Source organism: Temnothorax nylanderi, unplaced genomic scaffold (assembly GCF_030848795.1).
Source record: "Temnothorax nylanderi isolate EJ_2023f unplaced genomic scaffold, tnyl_v1.0 TNYL_tig0311_pilon, whole genome shotgun sequence".
In the NCBI taxonomy this organism is placed as follows: domain Eukaryota; kingdom Metazoa; phylum Arthropoda; class Insecta; order Hymenoptera; family Formicidae; genus Temnothorax; species Temnothorax nylanderi.
In genome coordinates, this window is record NW_027249373.1 from 7,929 (window position 1) to 22,484 (window position 14,556).

Sequence of the window (14,556 nt, forward strand, 5' to 3'; positions counted from 1 at the left end):
TTCTCCAGTAGTGAGCGTGTAAAAAGTAAATCCTCCTCCTGTCTGCCTTCGGCGACATCACGCTTTTCTCCAGTAGTGAGCGTGTAATAAGTAAATCCTCCTCCTGTCTGCCTTCGGCGACATCACGCTTTTCTCCAGTAGTGAGCGTGTAAAAAGTAAATCCTCCTCCTGTCTGCCTTCGGCGACATCACGCTTTTCTCCAGTAGTGAGCGTGTAAAAAGTAAATCCTCCTCCTGTCTGCCTTCGGCGACATCACGCTTTTCTCCAGTAGTGAGCGTGTAATAAGTAAATCCTCCTCCTGTCTGCCTTCGGCGACATCACGCTTTTCTCCAGTAGTGAGCGTGTAAAAAGTAAATCCTCCTCCTGTCTGCCTTCGGCGACATCACGCTTTTCTCCAGTAGTGGGCGTGTAATAAAGTAAATCCTCCTCCTGTCTGCCTTCGGCGACATCACGCTTTTCTCCAGTAGTGAGCGTGTAATAAGTAAATCCTCCTCCTGTCTGCCTTCGGCGACATCACGCTTTTCTCCAGTAGTGAGCGTGTAAAAAGTAAATCCTCCTCCTGTCTGCCTTCGGCGACATCACGCTTTTCTCCAGTAGTGAGCGTGTAAATAAGTAAATCCTCCTCCTGTCTGCCTTCGGCGACATCACGCTTTTCTCCAGTAGTGAGCGTGTAAAAGTAAATCCTCCTCCTGTCTGCCTTCGGCGACATCACGCTTTTCTCCAGTAGTGAGCGTGTAAAAAGTAAATCCTCCTCCTGTCTGCCTTCGGCGACATCACGCTTTTCTCCAGTAGTGAGCGTGTAATAAGTAAATCCTCCTCCTGTCTGCCTTCGGCGACATCACGCTTTTCTCCAGTAGTGAGCGTGTAATAAGTAAATCCTCCTCCTGTCTGCCTTCGGCGACATCACGCTTTTCTCCAGTAGTGAGCGTGTAAAAAGTAAATCCTCCTCCTGTCTGCCTTCGGCGACATCACGCTTTTCTCCAGTAGTGAGCGTGTAATAAGTAAATCCTCCTCCTGTCTGCCTTCGGCGACATCACGCTTTTCTCCAGTAGTGAGCGTGTAAAAGTAAATCCTCCTCCTGTCTGCCTTCGGCGACATCACGCTTTTCTCCAGTAGTGAGCGTGTAAAAAGTAAATCCTCCTCCTGTCTGCCTTCGGCGACATCACGCTTTTCTCCAGTAGTGAGCGTGTAAAAAGTAAATCCTCCTCCTGTCTGCCTTCGGCGACATCACGCTTTTCTCCAGTAGTGAGCGTGTAAAAAGTAAATCCTCCTCCTGTCTGCCTTCGGCGACATCACGCGGCGTTAGGGTCACTCGTGGTGGTTTTAGCCGGTAGGCTGCGGGGAAATGGCGGAACTTTAATGTTCTGCTCTCTGCAGAATCCGGCACTCCCCCCGCCCCGCCCCGGGGAAGGGGGAGTCTTCCTCCCGAAAGGGGGGTCACTGGTCACTCAAACCCCGGAAGAATGGAGGCACTCCCCGACCAGTGGTGCTCCCCGATCGGTGGCACAGCCACCGTGACTGGTTGCCACTGCTGACGGGTTGCCTCCAGGACGTCGTGGGGATTCCAGTGATGGAAGATTTCCACCACGTAAAATAAAAAAAAAAAAAGGACCTAGTTAAAACGCAGGTAGGGAATAATTTTTAATTCCTTTCAGCAATTACATTTCCATTAAGCGAGAAAAGTCAAGAAACATTTCGACTATATTGCAAAAACGTTGTAAAATTAATGCAATATAGCTGAAATGCTTCTTGATTTTTCTTGCTTAAGGGATGAAGTCAAACTGCATTGCCACGAGTCTCAATGTGGCTCGAGACTCCTATCTGACCCAGAGGTGGAGGTGGATTTTGCGGCCGGAACAGCATGAAAGAAAGTGGTGAGTTTAATTGATTTTTACGTACTATGTCACTTATGTCCAAAAATTTTCTATCTCTTCTGTCTTTACTTAATCGAATCGTTCATTTGAATGTTTCAGAAAATAACGACGCAGAAGGTGACATCGGAGCAGCGAGGGAATCCTGCGTAGCTGACATTCCGAGCAGCCTGAGAGGAGAAGGAGGCCTAGGATAGGCATCGGGCATCGGCGTACCAACACTTCTGGTAAATGTTACTTTTTATTTTTTCTAAAGATATAGAATCTCTTTTTTCGTTTGTGCTTATTCAGTTGTTACATTAAATCGTGTTTCGAAATTTAAATTAGTAAAAAGAAATATTTTGAAAAATTTGATTCAAGTTGATTCTAACGTAAAGATTTTTTTCGAAGAAGTAATTTAAAATATAATATTAATCTGAATAACGAATAAGATGTTCGATGCGTGTGACAATTATTTAATCGATTCGATTATTTTTATGTTACAGAAAATATCCACGCGGGAAGGAGCAACGTTGCTTCGCATCGAGGGAACACGAGGGACATCCCGAGCAGCCTAAAAGAAGGTGGTGAGTGTAATTGATTTTCACGTACTATGTCATTTATGTCACAAATTTTCTATTTCTTCTGTCTTTACTTAATCGAATCGTTCATTTGAATGTTTCAGAAAATAACGACGCAGAAGGTGACATCGGAGCAGCGAGGGAATCCTGCGAAGCTGTGAGGTCGTATCTTACACAATTCGAGGTCGATTTTACACAATTTCCGGTTTTTCTGCTTAAACGCTTAGTCAGGCAACCCCGAAGCTAAATGTCTACATCCTATCTTGAAATAGATTACCAAAAATGAATTAGTTGTCAAAATTTTCTCGTATTTTCTCGTATTTGTAGATACGACAAATTTGCACTTCAAAATTATAATCAAATAATGAACAAGATACGACATATTTATTTTTAAATAACAATAATAAATGTTATTTAAAACTAAATATGTCGTAACTTGTTTATTTGATTACAATTTTAAAGTACGTCGTATCTATAAAAATTGCGTTTTTGCGTTTGTTTTCCACGAATAATATCAAATTAAACAATAAAGCTGTATTTTAATTCCAAATCACTATACTTTTGAAAGTAAAGCAAACTATCTTGTTTGTCGCTTATCAACAAAACAAAAATTTACGAATCCTGTAAAGTGACAGTTTTTAAGATACGACCTCCCGAAAGATATCAGTCGATATACGATAGAAACAATAAAAAATATGAACAGGAAAAGATTTTGTCATTGTTGAAATGGAATTCGAACTTGTGAAGATCTATAAACGACAAAACATTTATGTTATTGAGTTATTGATTATTTTTACTGCCTAATCTATTGTAGGGTATATGCAAAAGTTAAGTGAAAAAGCAAAACAAATGTAATGCGTTAAACATATTTTAATGTACGTTGCTTTTTAGTATTATATTAAGTGTTATTTGCAATTGGGAACAAAGTTCTTTGGAAATTTTAAACGTCATCGCAGGTGATGACCATTACATGATTATAGGGAAGATAAGTATAGGAAGATTTTTCAATTTTAAAATATTTATTGTTATTTTATAATAAAACATTACATTTACATTCTCTCACTTTATGAGATTTTACATTATTTTATATCACGTTTCACTTTATTAATAATTGGATTTGCCACAAAAAACCCTGTCTATTTTAGAACTATTTTAGGTTAATAAGCATATTAACAATAGATTGCGACAATTAGAAAATAGAAGGGACTTGAGTACTAATTCCGAACGCGACAGCACGTTTGATGTACGCAGATGTGTGGTGATCCCTTATGTGAAGGGCTTAAGCGCGGGCATACGGGGTACTCTTGAGAGAGTCCGCTGTGACGTGGTATATAAGATACCGAAAAAACTCAGTGCTGTCATCAGGAGGGGCAAGGACAGATTAGCGACTAACAAGGAAACTAATGTGGTTTACAAAATTGATTGTGAGAATTGCGACGCGTCTTACATTGGGCAGACGAAGAGACATCTCGAGACAAGAGTGAAAGAACATTTCAGCGATATTAAAAAACATGACAGCAATTTCTCTGTCGTAAGCAAGCACCGGATACAGAATGACCACAATTTTAAGTGGTCAGATCCGAAAATATTACACAAAGAACCTCACTTGAAAATGAGAGAGATCGCTGAAATGTTCTTTATAAAGAAAAATAAGAACACGATCAATTTAAAAAAAGATACGGAGAATTTAAATACGATATACGACAGTGTCATCATGTCAGTTTGATTGTTTATATTTCTACCTCGGGACACCTTGTTTCTTTCTTTGTCCGCTCAGTCTCCCAAGTACTCGCATACATGTAACATGTCGCAACGAAGAACTAGTCATACGCGAAATTCTATTATGAGATTCGTAAGTTTTTCTTGATCGTCGCTTTCTCTCCTCATATATCATTGTTGCTACAAATTAAGATTGGTCCACAGCTGACCTTTAGGGCCATGCGGGAACATGCTCGTGAACTCAGGAATCTGTACTAATTATGTGACGAGTCAATAGATGATAGGTATTGCTCAATATTTAATAACGTCGTTAACTTAATATTGTCTCGATTTATTTATATTGTTTTTCTTTTTCGCTGTTCCTGTTTCAGTTCGCACTTGAAAAGGGCTCGAATATAGAGCCGAAACGTTGTGCATTTTTGTATATATTGCGCCAGTTAATCGAGTAATAAATTGAATTGCTATTTTAGAACCCTCGCGTCTAACAACGAGACTTTGCTAAAATAAAAAATTATTGTTAGAGGATCAGAATATTCTACAGACATAATCCTCTAAGTCGACATTGTTTAGAGATACACTTTCTGAAACATTAGAAAAATATACTATATAGCATTCTTTCATTTGATTTCTCGGCATCCAGGACTTTTCTCCGTGGTGATAGTGGTAATGGTTACAATCCATTATTTTGAATATCCCTGACTCACATCCAGAAACTTGCAATTAGCTGGATCAGTAGTAACAAATTTATTTGTATAAAGTACTTCAATTGATATATTAAAATAGTTTATTATCCGTCATCACAGGGAGGTGCCTAGGATGTCGAAAAATCGAATGAAACAAAGCCATTTCGTACATTTTTCTAATTTTTCAAAGAGTGTATCTCTGAACGGTATTAACTTACAATAAAGGATTATGTTTATATAGAAATATTTCGATTCTCCAACAATAATCTTTCATTTTAAATCTTGTTACTAAACGCGAGGGGCCTAAAACCTTTATAAAAATGGGCAAAGTTCTTTGTAAGTGAGTTTAATGCCAAATTGGCAACAATTTGCTATTAATTTACTTACTGGATTATAAACACGCTGCTGTGTATTACAGACGGGTTGCAATCATATCTACCCATTAGAGAATAGATATTTTGTACTCTAAACGGTAAGATATAAATGCACCCATGTGCACATATGGGTAGCAATTTACTCCATTTGCACGAATTCTTGTATGAACACAGTGCACAAGATGACACTAATGCAGATAGATGAGCGAGCGTATATTTTATTTGCACATTATAAACAGCGCTAAGCGCAGAATGCATTTTGACAGTAGTCACTGCGGCGAGCGCAGAATGCATTGCATTTTAACAATAGTCACTGCGGCGAGCGCACAAAGTTTGAAAACAAATGGAATATTCAAATTTTATATCACGTACAATCATCGATAATTTCGAGAATTTTCTTTCTCTAAAAACTATAAATTTCCTTCAAAAATTAGTTATTAAGACTGTATATTTGACATTAAATTAATATAATATAAGAACGCCATCAAGTCCGAGCTAGGATCTAAGTAGCAAATAATTTCCGTGTGAATTTCTAATACTATTTCCAACTAAACTGCGCGCCAACGAATTGTCGGTCTTGAAACACAGTTTTTTCGTTAGAACAGTAAATTTACTTAAATAAATCGCAAATTGATTTAATTTTTGATGCTGATACAAATCGTATCTAACATCCCCCCTTTCCCCGAATATTACTGTAAAGAATTTATTGCGAAAAAATATTATCTCAGTCAGGGTTTTTTCGCAATGAGTTGTTATGTAATACATATAAACTAGGAAAATTATTTGACAATCATTAAAATTATTCGCATATTTTCTAACAACTTTAGAAAAGTTAACGATTTGCTAATAAAAAAATAAGAAATTATTTTCAAATTACAAAATAAGTTTTCTTTATTATTATATAATAACAATAGTATTGTTCATTAATCTTCGGTCTCGGCTTCATATATATATATATATATATATATATTATTTTTTAATATTATATATTATATATATTTATATTTATTTATTTATTTATTTATTTATTTTATATATATATATAAAATCAATAAATATCATAAGTAATTAATAAGTACGACAAGACCTAGGTGCGCGCGCGCGAGCGTGAGCGTCGAGAAGCCTAGCACGATTCTCACCGGCTCGCGGCTGACCGAGCGTCGAGCATCTGACATCACTGCTGAAATCACCGGAAATAAGTTGGCGCTGGAAGTTCATATTTTTTAATAAACTATAGCTCATACGATTGCTCCCTAATTGCTCCCTCAGAATCAACAATTGCTCCCCTTTTAAAATTATTATTTTTTAAGATATTTAAAAAAACGTAAAATTTATAACTTTCACTCAAAAACATATTTCTAATAACTCTATGCAATTAAATCCGGCATAGAACGATTGCTCCTTATTGCTCCATCATTATTTTAATGATTTATTGCATTTTTATTGAAAAATTAACAAATTAATCATTTCACAAGTGACGCCGCCGCCACTTATCGGCCGCCTATTGTAACTATGGCTCGGCAGCCATTGGTGGAAATATTTAACTAATTTTAATCAGTTATCTAATAATAAACTAAATTTTATTCATACCTAATTTACAAAGCATTCTTAAAGATACTGCTACAAAAGTGGTTCTTTCAATGCAACAAATTGTCAATCCACAACATCTTCAACACCTTCCATATCTTCATTATCTAACGATACAACTTCTAATTTCATTGACGTTATCCAAACACCGAGCCATGGCTACACATAATGTCTACACTATAGTGCAGACATTAAAACGAAACCCTGGCGTCCCTCGAATCGGATCACGCGGGAGTATTAACGGCGATCGGCCGCGAGGCCTCACGCCACTCTGACACGCTTGGCTGTAGAACACCGTGACCGCCGGGGCACGACCTCGGGGCACGCGCTCCTCCTAACCGAGTAAGTAAGGAGGAGGACTGATGGATGGCCGATGGATTAAACGCACGCCGGAGGATGGCTGGTGGATGGCCGATGGATTAAACACACGCCGGAGGAGGGCCGGTGGATTAAACGCACGCCGGAGGATGGCCGGTGGATTAAACGCACGCCAGAGGATGGCTAGTTGATGGCCGATGGATTAAACGCACGCCGGAGGATGGCTGGTGGATGGCCGATGGATTCAACGCACGCCGGAGGATGGCTGGTGGATGCCCGATGGATTAAACGCACGCCGGAGAATGGCTGGTGGATGGCCGATGGATTAAACGCACGCCGGAGGATGGCCGGTGGATTAAACGCACGCCGGAGAATGGCTGGTGGATGGCCGAAGGATTCAACGCACGCCGGAGGATGGTCGGTGGATTAAACGCACGCCAGAGGATGGATGGTGGATGGCCGATGGAATAAACGCTCGCCGGAGGATGGCCGGTGGATTAATCGCACGCCAGAGGATGGCTGGTGGATGACCGATTGATTAAACGCACGCCGGAGGATGGCTGATGGACGGCCGATGGATTAAACGCACGCCGGAGGATGGCCGGTGGATTGAACGCACGCCGGAGGATGGCTGGTGGATGGCCGATGGATTAAACGCTCGCCGGAGGATGGCCGGTGGATTAAACGCACGCCGGAGGATTGCTGGTGGATGGCCGATGGATTAAACGCTCGCCGGAGGATGGCCGGTGGATTCAACGCACGCCGGAGGATGGCTGGTGGATGGCCGATGGATTAAACGCACGCCGGACGATGGCTGGTGGATGGCCGATGGATTAAACGCACGCCGGAGGATGGCTGGTGGATGGCCGATGGATTAAACGCAAGCCGGAGGATGGCTGGTGGATGGCCGATGGATTAAACGCACGCCGGAGGATGGCTAGTAAATGGCCGATGGATTAAACGTCGCCGGAGGATGGCTGGTGGATGGCCGATGGATTAAACGCTCGCCGGAGAATGGCCGGTGGATTAAACGCACGCCGGAGGATGGCTGGTGGATGGCCGATGGATTCAACGCACGCCGGAGGATTGCCGGTGGATTAAACGCACGCCTGAGGATGGCTGGTGGATGTCCGATGGATTAAACGCACGCCGGAGGATGGCTAGTGGATGGCCGATGGAATAAACGCACGCCGGAGGATGGCTGGTGGATGGCCGATGGATTAAACGCTCGCCGGAGGATGGCCGGTGGATTGAACGCACGCCGGAGGATGGCTGGTGGATGGCCGATGGATTAAACGCTTGCCGGAGGATGGCCGGTGGATTAAACGCACGCCGGAGGATGGCTGATGGATGGCCGATGGATTAAACGCACGCCGGAGGATGGCCGGGGGATTGAACACACGCCGGAGGATGGCTGGTGGATGGCCGATGGATTCAACGCACGCCGGAGGATTGCCGGTGGATTAAACGCACGCCTGAGGATGGCTGGTGGATGGCCGATGGATTAAACGCACGCCGGAGGATGGCCGGTGGATTGAACGCACGCCGGAGGATGGCTGGTGGATGGCCGATTGATTAAACGCTCGCCGGAGGATGGCCGGTGGATTGAACGCACGCCGGAAGATGGCTGGTGGATGGCCGATGGATTAAACGCTCGCCGGAGGATGGCCGATGGATTCAACGCACGCCGGAGGATTGCCGGTGGATTAAACGCACGCCTGAGGATGGCTGGTGGATGGCCGATGGATTAAACGCTCGCCGGAGGATGGCCGGTGGATTAAACGCACGCCTGAGGATGGCTGGTGAATGGCCGATGGATTAAACGCACGCCGGAGGATGGCTGGTGGATGGCCGATGGATTAAACGCACGCCGGAGGATGGCTGGTGGATGGCCGATGGATTAAACGCACGCCGGAGGATGGCTAGTGGATGGCCGATGAAATAAACGCACGCCGGAGGATGGCTGGTGGATGGCCGATGGATTAAACGCACGCCGGAGGATGGCTGGTGGATGGCCGATGGATTAAACGCACGCCGGAGGATGGCTAGTGGATGGCCGATGGATTAAACGCACGCCGGAGGATAGCTGGTGGATGGCCGATGGATTAAACGCTCGCCGGAGGTTGGCCGGTGGATTAAACGCACGCCGGAGGATGGCTGGTGGATGGCCGATGGATTAAACGCACGCCGGAGGATTGCCGGTGGATTAAACGCACGCCTGAGGATGGCTGGTGGATGGCCGATGGATTAAACGCACGCCGGAGGATGGCTGGTGGATGGCCGATGGATTAAACGCACGCCGGAGGATGGCTGGTGGATGGCCGATGGATTAAACGCACGCCGGAGGATGGCTGGTGGATGGCCGATGGATTAAACGCACGCCGGAGGATGGCTAGTGGATGGCCGATGGAATAAACGCATGACGGAGGATGGCTGGTTGATGGCCGATGGATTAAACGCTCGCCGGAGGATGGCCGGTGGATTAAACGCACGCCGGAGATGGCTGATGGATGGCCGATGGATTAAACGCACGCCGGAGGATGGCCGGTAAATTGAACGCACGCCGGAGGATGGCTGGTGGATGGCCGATGGATTAAACGCTTGCCGGAGGATGGCCGGTGGATTAAACGCACGCCGGAGGATGGCTGATGGATGGCCGATGGATTAAACGCACGCCGGAGGATGGCCGGTGGATTGAACGCACGCCGGAGGATGGCCGGTGGATTAAACGCACGCCGGAGGATGGCTGATGGATGGCCGATGGATTAGCGCACGACGGAGGATGGCCGGTGGATTGAACGCACGCCGGAGTTGATTTCAATTTGTTATCATTTTATTGTTAATTTTGCAATATACATATGTATATATCGCTTATGCGTACGCGTGAATTATTTATACATATGTATCACACATAAGCAAATGTTATTAATAAGTACATGTTAATATAATGAACAATACATATTAGTATTAAATTGTTATTAAGTAAAATACATTATGCATTCGTTGACACGCTTGAAAGATGATAAAAATTATGAAAAGAATTTTAAATTGTGAGAAAAGCGAGAATCTCGAGTTTGGAGTCGTCTGTAATTCCTCAGAAATCACTCCTGTTACGCGGGAAGCATGATGAGCAAGAGGTTGCGGCTCCAGCTGGCTAGTTCGGACACGAACCATTAGCACGGACGCAAACCATGTGCAGTTACCGAGCGAAACGACGTAGTTGAGTTGCACTTTCTCAGGCGGCGCGTCGGAAAATGCGTCCCCAAGAAAAAGGCCGGGAGGCGGGATGGCCTCTCTCAGGTTTCTCTCTGTCTCTGGTAAGAAAAAGAAAGAGAACATAAAGCCCCTTGCACAATGCCAGGCAACAGGCAATAGGAACAGGGAATAGAAATCAGAAATCATGTATAAAGCCTTTTGCACAATGCCAGGCAACAGGCAATAGGAACAGGAAATAACCAAAAAATCGTTAATTACAACCTAAAAAATTCGAATGCTATGATTGGTTGGCAACAGGCAATAGGCACAGAATTTCCAACGTGACGGAAACTCTGTGCCTATTGCCTGTGTCACTGTTTATTCTGCATTTATACATGATTTCTGATTTCTATTCCCTGTTCCTATTGCCTGTTGCCTGGCATTGTGCAAGGGGCTTAAATGCAGAATAAACAGTGACACAGGCAATAGACACAGAGTTTCCATCACGTTGGAAATTCTGTGCCTATTGCCTGTTGCCAACCAATCATAGTATTCGAATTTTTTAGGTTGTAATTAACGATTTTTTGGTTATTTCCTGTTCCTATTGCCTGTTGCCAGGCATTGTGCAAGGGGCTTTACTGTAGCGCGATGTTCCTGACCAAAATTTGATTGGCTGTCGTATTCTTCGGCCGCCATTATGCGCAGTGCTACACTTGTCTTCCTACATCCAGAGAGAAGGATGAGAGTGGTCATGCCCGCATTTTAGGTGGTCCCCGTCCATGAGCGCCTCTATGTGCACAAAACGTGCACATTGAACTACGTAGCCATGTCCACGAAAATTTCTGATGGGTAACGCGTTATGTGCACGCTCTATTGGTTCTGTTCCGTGCTATGTGCACGATCTTTTGGTTCTGTTCCGTGCTATGTCGAAAGCGTCGGTAATGCATAATACTTGTATGGAGGGGATGTGCTGGCCGCGGCGGCCGCGCTCGACGCTCGGCAACACTCGGCAAGCTTCGAGCCAGTTCGAGCGAAGAGAGAAGGACAGACATACGATCTGCTGTCTCCTTATTATGATGTAGCTGTAGCTGCTTAGCACGCATTTCGGGTATCGCGTCTCGCGTCTCACCAAGCGTCGAGTCTCGAGTTGGCAAATCGACGATGCGTTGCGTTACATTTATGTTTCCACTTACGAATTTTAATTGTTATGTTTATAAATATATATTTATTTAATTATATTATATATGAAATTTATAAATATAAAATTTACAAATATAATTAAATAAATATTAACAAACATAAAAATTAAAGTTTGTAAGGATAATGTATAAAAATAGCAATCCTTGTTTTTGCCCATACGCTTTTTTATCTGAAAAAAGTCCTACATTAAAAACATTAACTTTAGCACAGTATAGCATAATATTTAAAAATATTTAAATGCATAATAATAATTAAATAAATATTAACTATCGAGAAAAAAATTGTAGTGTTGTTTTTACTCTTATTAAGTATATAATTTTAGCTATCCATGTTTAAACGACCAAATCACGAGCGCCAAAAGAGAGATATTGGATTAAAATAGAAACAATTTATTAAACAAACAATACACACGGTTAACGTTTCGACTGTACTTATAGTCTTCTTCGGAACGGATTGCTATGAAAGAAGAAAATAAATATCAAAAAACATGATAACGTGTTTAAGTTAACATTTTAAAACATTAAACAATCTCTTAATAATAATATAAATAAAATAAACAATCTAATTCAATCACAAATATAAAAACGCAGAAATAATCGAATAAAACGATGACAATATAACTATAAAATTTATTTATATTGAGAAGTAAAGAAGGTAATCTCTTCCATCAGAAAAAAATGTAAAAAATTGTTAAGGAGATATTCTGGTTTGAAAAGTCATAAAGAAAGATATTTTTCAGGAATTTTTTGCAGGGAAACGAAAAGAGCGAATAACGCTAAACTGTATATACATGTTTATTTAGCCTTATTTTGAAAATATATTTTTAGTTTTAAGTAATAAAAATGCTCTTCTTTTCCATATTATATCCTGTCATTAGAAGGTGTAAATGACAGACGCGAGACGGTGTAAATGATTCTAGCTGTTCTAAGTATCTGAAACGCAAAAACCAAAAATTTTTTTATTCAGGAGAAGTGTGGCTATCGTCTGAACTAGAACTGAACTAATATTTCCATTCTGGCGGCCTTTTTATTAAAAATATTATAACTTTTTTCGAAACTTTGGAAGTATTTTATTAAAAGAAAAAAAAACTAATAAACGTATAATGTTTATTCTAGTTCAGACGATAGTCACACTTCTCTTCTGAATAAGAAAAATTTTGGTTTTTGCGTTTCTGATACCTAGAACAGTTGGAATCATTTACATCGTCTTTCATTTATACCTTATTCTAGTGACCAGGATATAACATAGAAAATAGAGCATTTTTGTTACTTAAAAAATAAAAATATATTCTCAAAATAATGTTAAAAGAACATGAAAAGTTTAATGTTATTCGCTTTCTCCGTTTCCTACAAAAAATTCATGAAAAATACCTATTTTTACGAACTTTCAAATCAAAATACTTCCTTAATTTATTATTTGTTATTAATATATATTGTTGGTAATTCATATGTAAGTAATTAGAAAGCATATAGTACAAAATAGTTTCAATATTCAAATTATTGCAATAATGAAGAAATCAATTATTTACAATATATTTACATTTTCTTCTGTGTCTGTATCGTATGTATTATTGCAGACAAGTTTCTTTGCACGTTTACATTTCTTTTGCAGATTTTTTACAAGCTTATCTTTCACAAGTGTGATATGTCAAATACAGACAAGATTTTTGCACGCTCATCTGTTATAAGCGTAATGTCAATTGCAAGATTTTCATAATCAAACGTTCAACATTTTCGACATTTTTCTACAAACGAGGGACCAGCAATATCGTCCGCAGCATGTAGCCTCATAGGCCAGTCAATTTACGGTTTTAATCGAATTTGAATTCGGAAGTTTAATTTATGTGCCATTCGATATAGTAAATGGCACTGCAGATATAAACATATCAATTTTGTGCTTTGTAAAAAAATAATAATAATAAAATATAAATTATAAAAAATTGGTCCCTTTCGACCTTTTACTCGAAACGCTGCGAAAACCGTTCGAAATACAGCAAAATTGCACAAAGATAATTTTGTAGAGAATTAAATTTCCTATAAAAAGATCCGGGAGGAGGGCATTTCTCTTGTAAAATTAATAGCTCAGACATGAGCCGAAGTCGCGCGATCAGGAATTCGCCAGTCGCTAGCTCTGGTTAGTTGTAAAATTCAATATCAATACTTTAGCATTGAATGAAAACTCTCAAAAAATTCAAGGCTTAACTAGGTAAAATAGGAAAGCTATTTCTGGGTTCAAACATTTTTTTATCGATAAATTCAAATTATGACAGTTGTGTGACAAAAATTTATTTTTCGTTCGATACTGTATAACTTTGATCGGCTATATCTCGGAAAGTATTAACCGGAGTTCTATTCTTCCTCTATGAGAAAGCCAAATTAATAAATACTTATTATGCATCAAATAAAACACAAGAGCTTTCTCATAGAAGAAGCTTTATGAGTGAGCGAAATCAAATGGTTGATGAAGCAACGTGCAAATTCTTAATTTGCACACTTAACAATGGTGAAGAAGCGATGTGCAAATTCCTATAGGAATTTATTAATTTTGAATTCGAAGTATAGGTTCCAATCGAAATCCGCATGAATATAGAAACCGGGCTAATTAAGAACCAGCGCGGTAAATGATGCGCGAAAGTTTTATTTATATTTTTATTTTACATATTTTCCAACCTTTGACTGCGTGACGACTAGATTTGCCAGACTTGAAACACAGAACCTGGAAGGAAGTTCCAGGTTCGAACCCCCTGGCAGAGGTAATATTTTTCGCAATGATTTCTTTACAGTTATTTAGATGCATATAGCATCAAAAATTAAATCGAATCGATTTAATTAGGTGAAGGGGGGGATGATTTTACTACTCCAACCGGAGCTGTGTTTCAAGTCTAACAAATTTAGTCGTCAAATGTTAAATGTAACGCAACGCATCGTCGATTTGCCAACTCGAGACTCGACGCTTGGTGAGACGCGAGACGCGATACCCGAAATGCGTGCTAAGCAGCTACAGCTACATCATAATAAGGAGACAGCAGATCGTATGTCTGTCCTTCTCT

At 41.0% G+C, this 14,556-nt stretch overlaps 2 long non-coding RNA genes across 3 annotated transcripts; one reads left to right on the top strand and one right to left on the bottom strand.

Moving 5' to 3' along the window:
• Nucleotides 1–1,075: 1,075 nt before the first annotated feature.
• On the top strand, nt 1,076–5,846 carry LOC139781025 (uncharacterized). Of its 2 annotated transcripts, XR_011720400.1 has the most exons (5): nt 1,076–1,627; nt 1,769–1,874; nt 1,974–2,098; nt 2,357–2,437; nt 2,536–5,846. It is a non-coding gene; the product is annotated as an uncharacterized lncRNA (long non-coding RNA). The 2 variants fall into 2 exon arrangements; XR_011720399.1 differs by having other exon boundaries at nt 1,076–1,874.
• A 4,077-nt stretch (nt 5,847–9,923) lies between these two features.
• Nucleotides 9,924–14,252, bottom strand: LOC139781033 (uncharacterized). Its single transcript, XR_011720402.1, has 2 exons — nt 10,967–14,252; nt 9,924–10,426 (listed from the first exon to the last, which is right to left on the bottom strand). It is a non-coding gene; the product is annotated as an uncharacterized lncRNA (long non-coding RNA).
• Nucleotides 14,253–14,556: the final 304 nt, after the last annotated feature.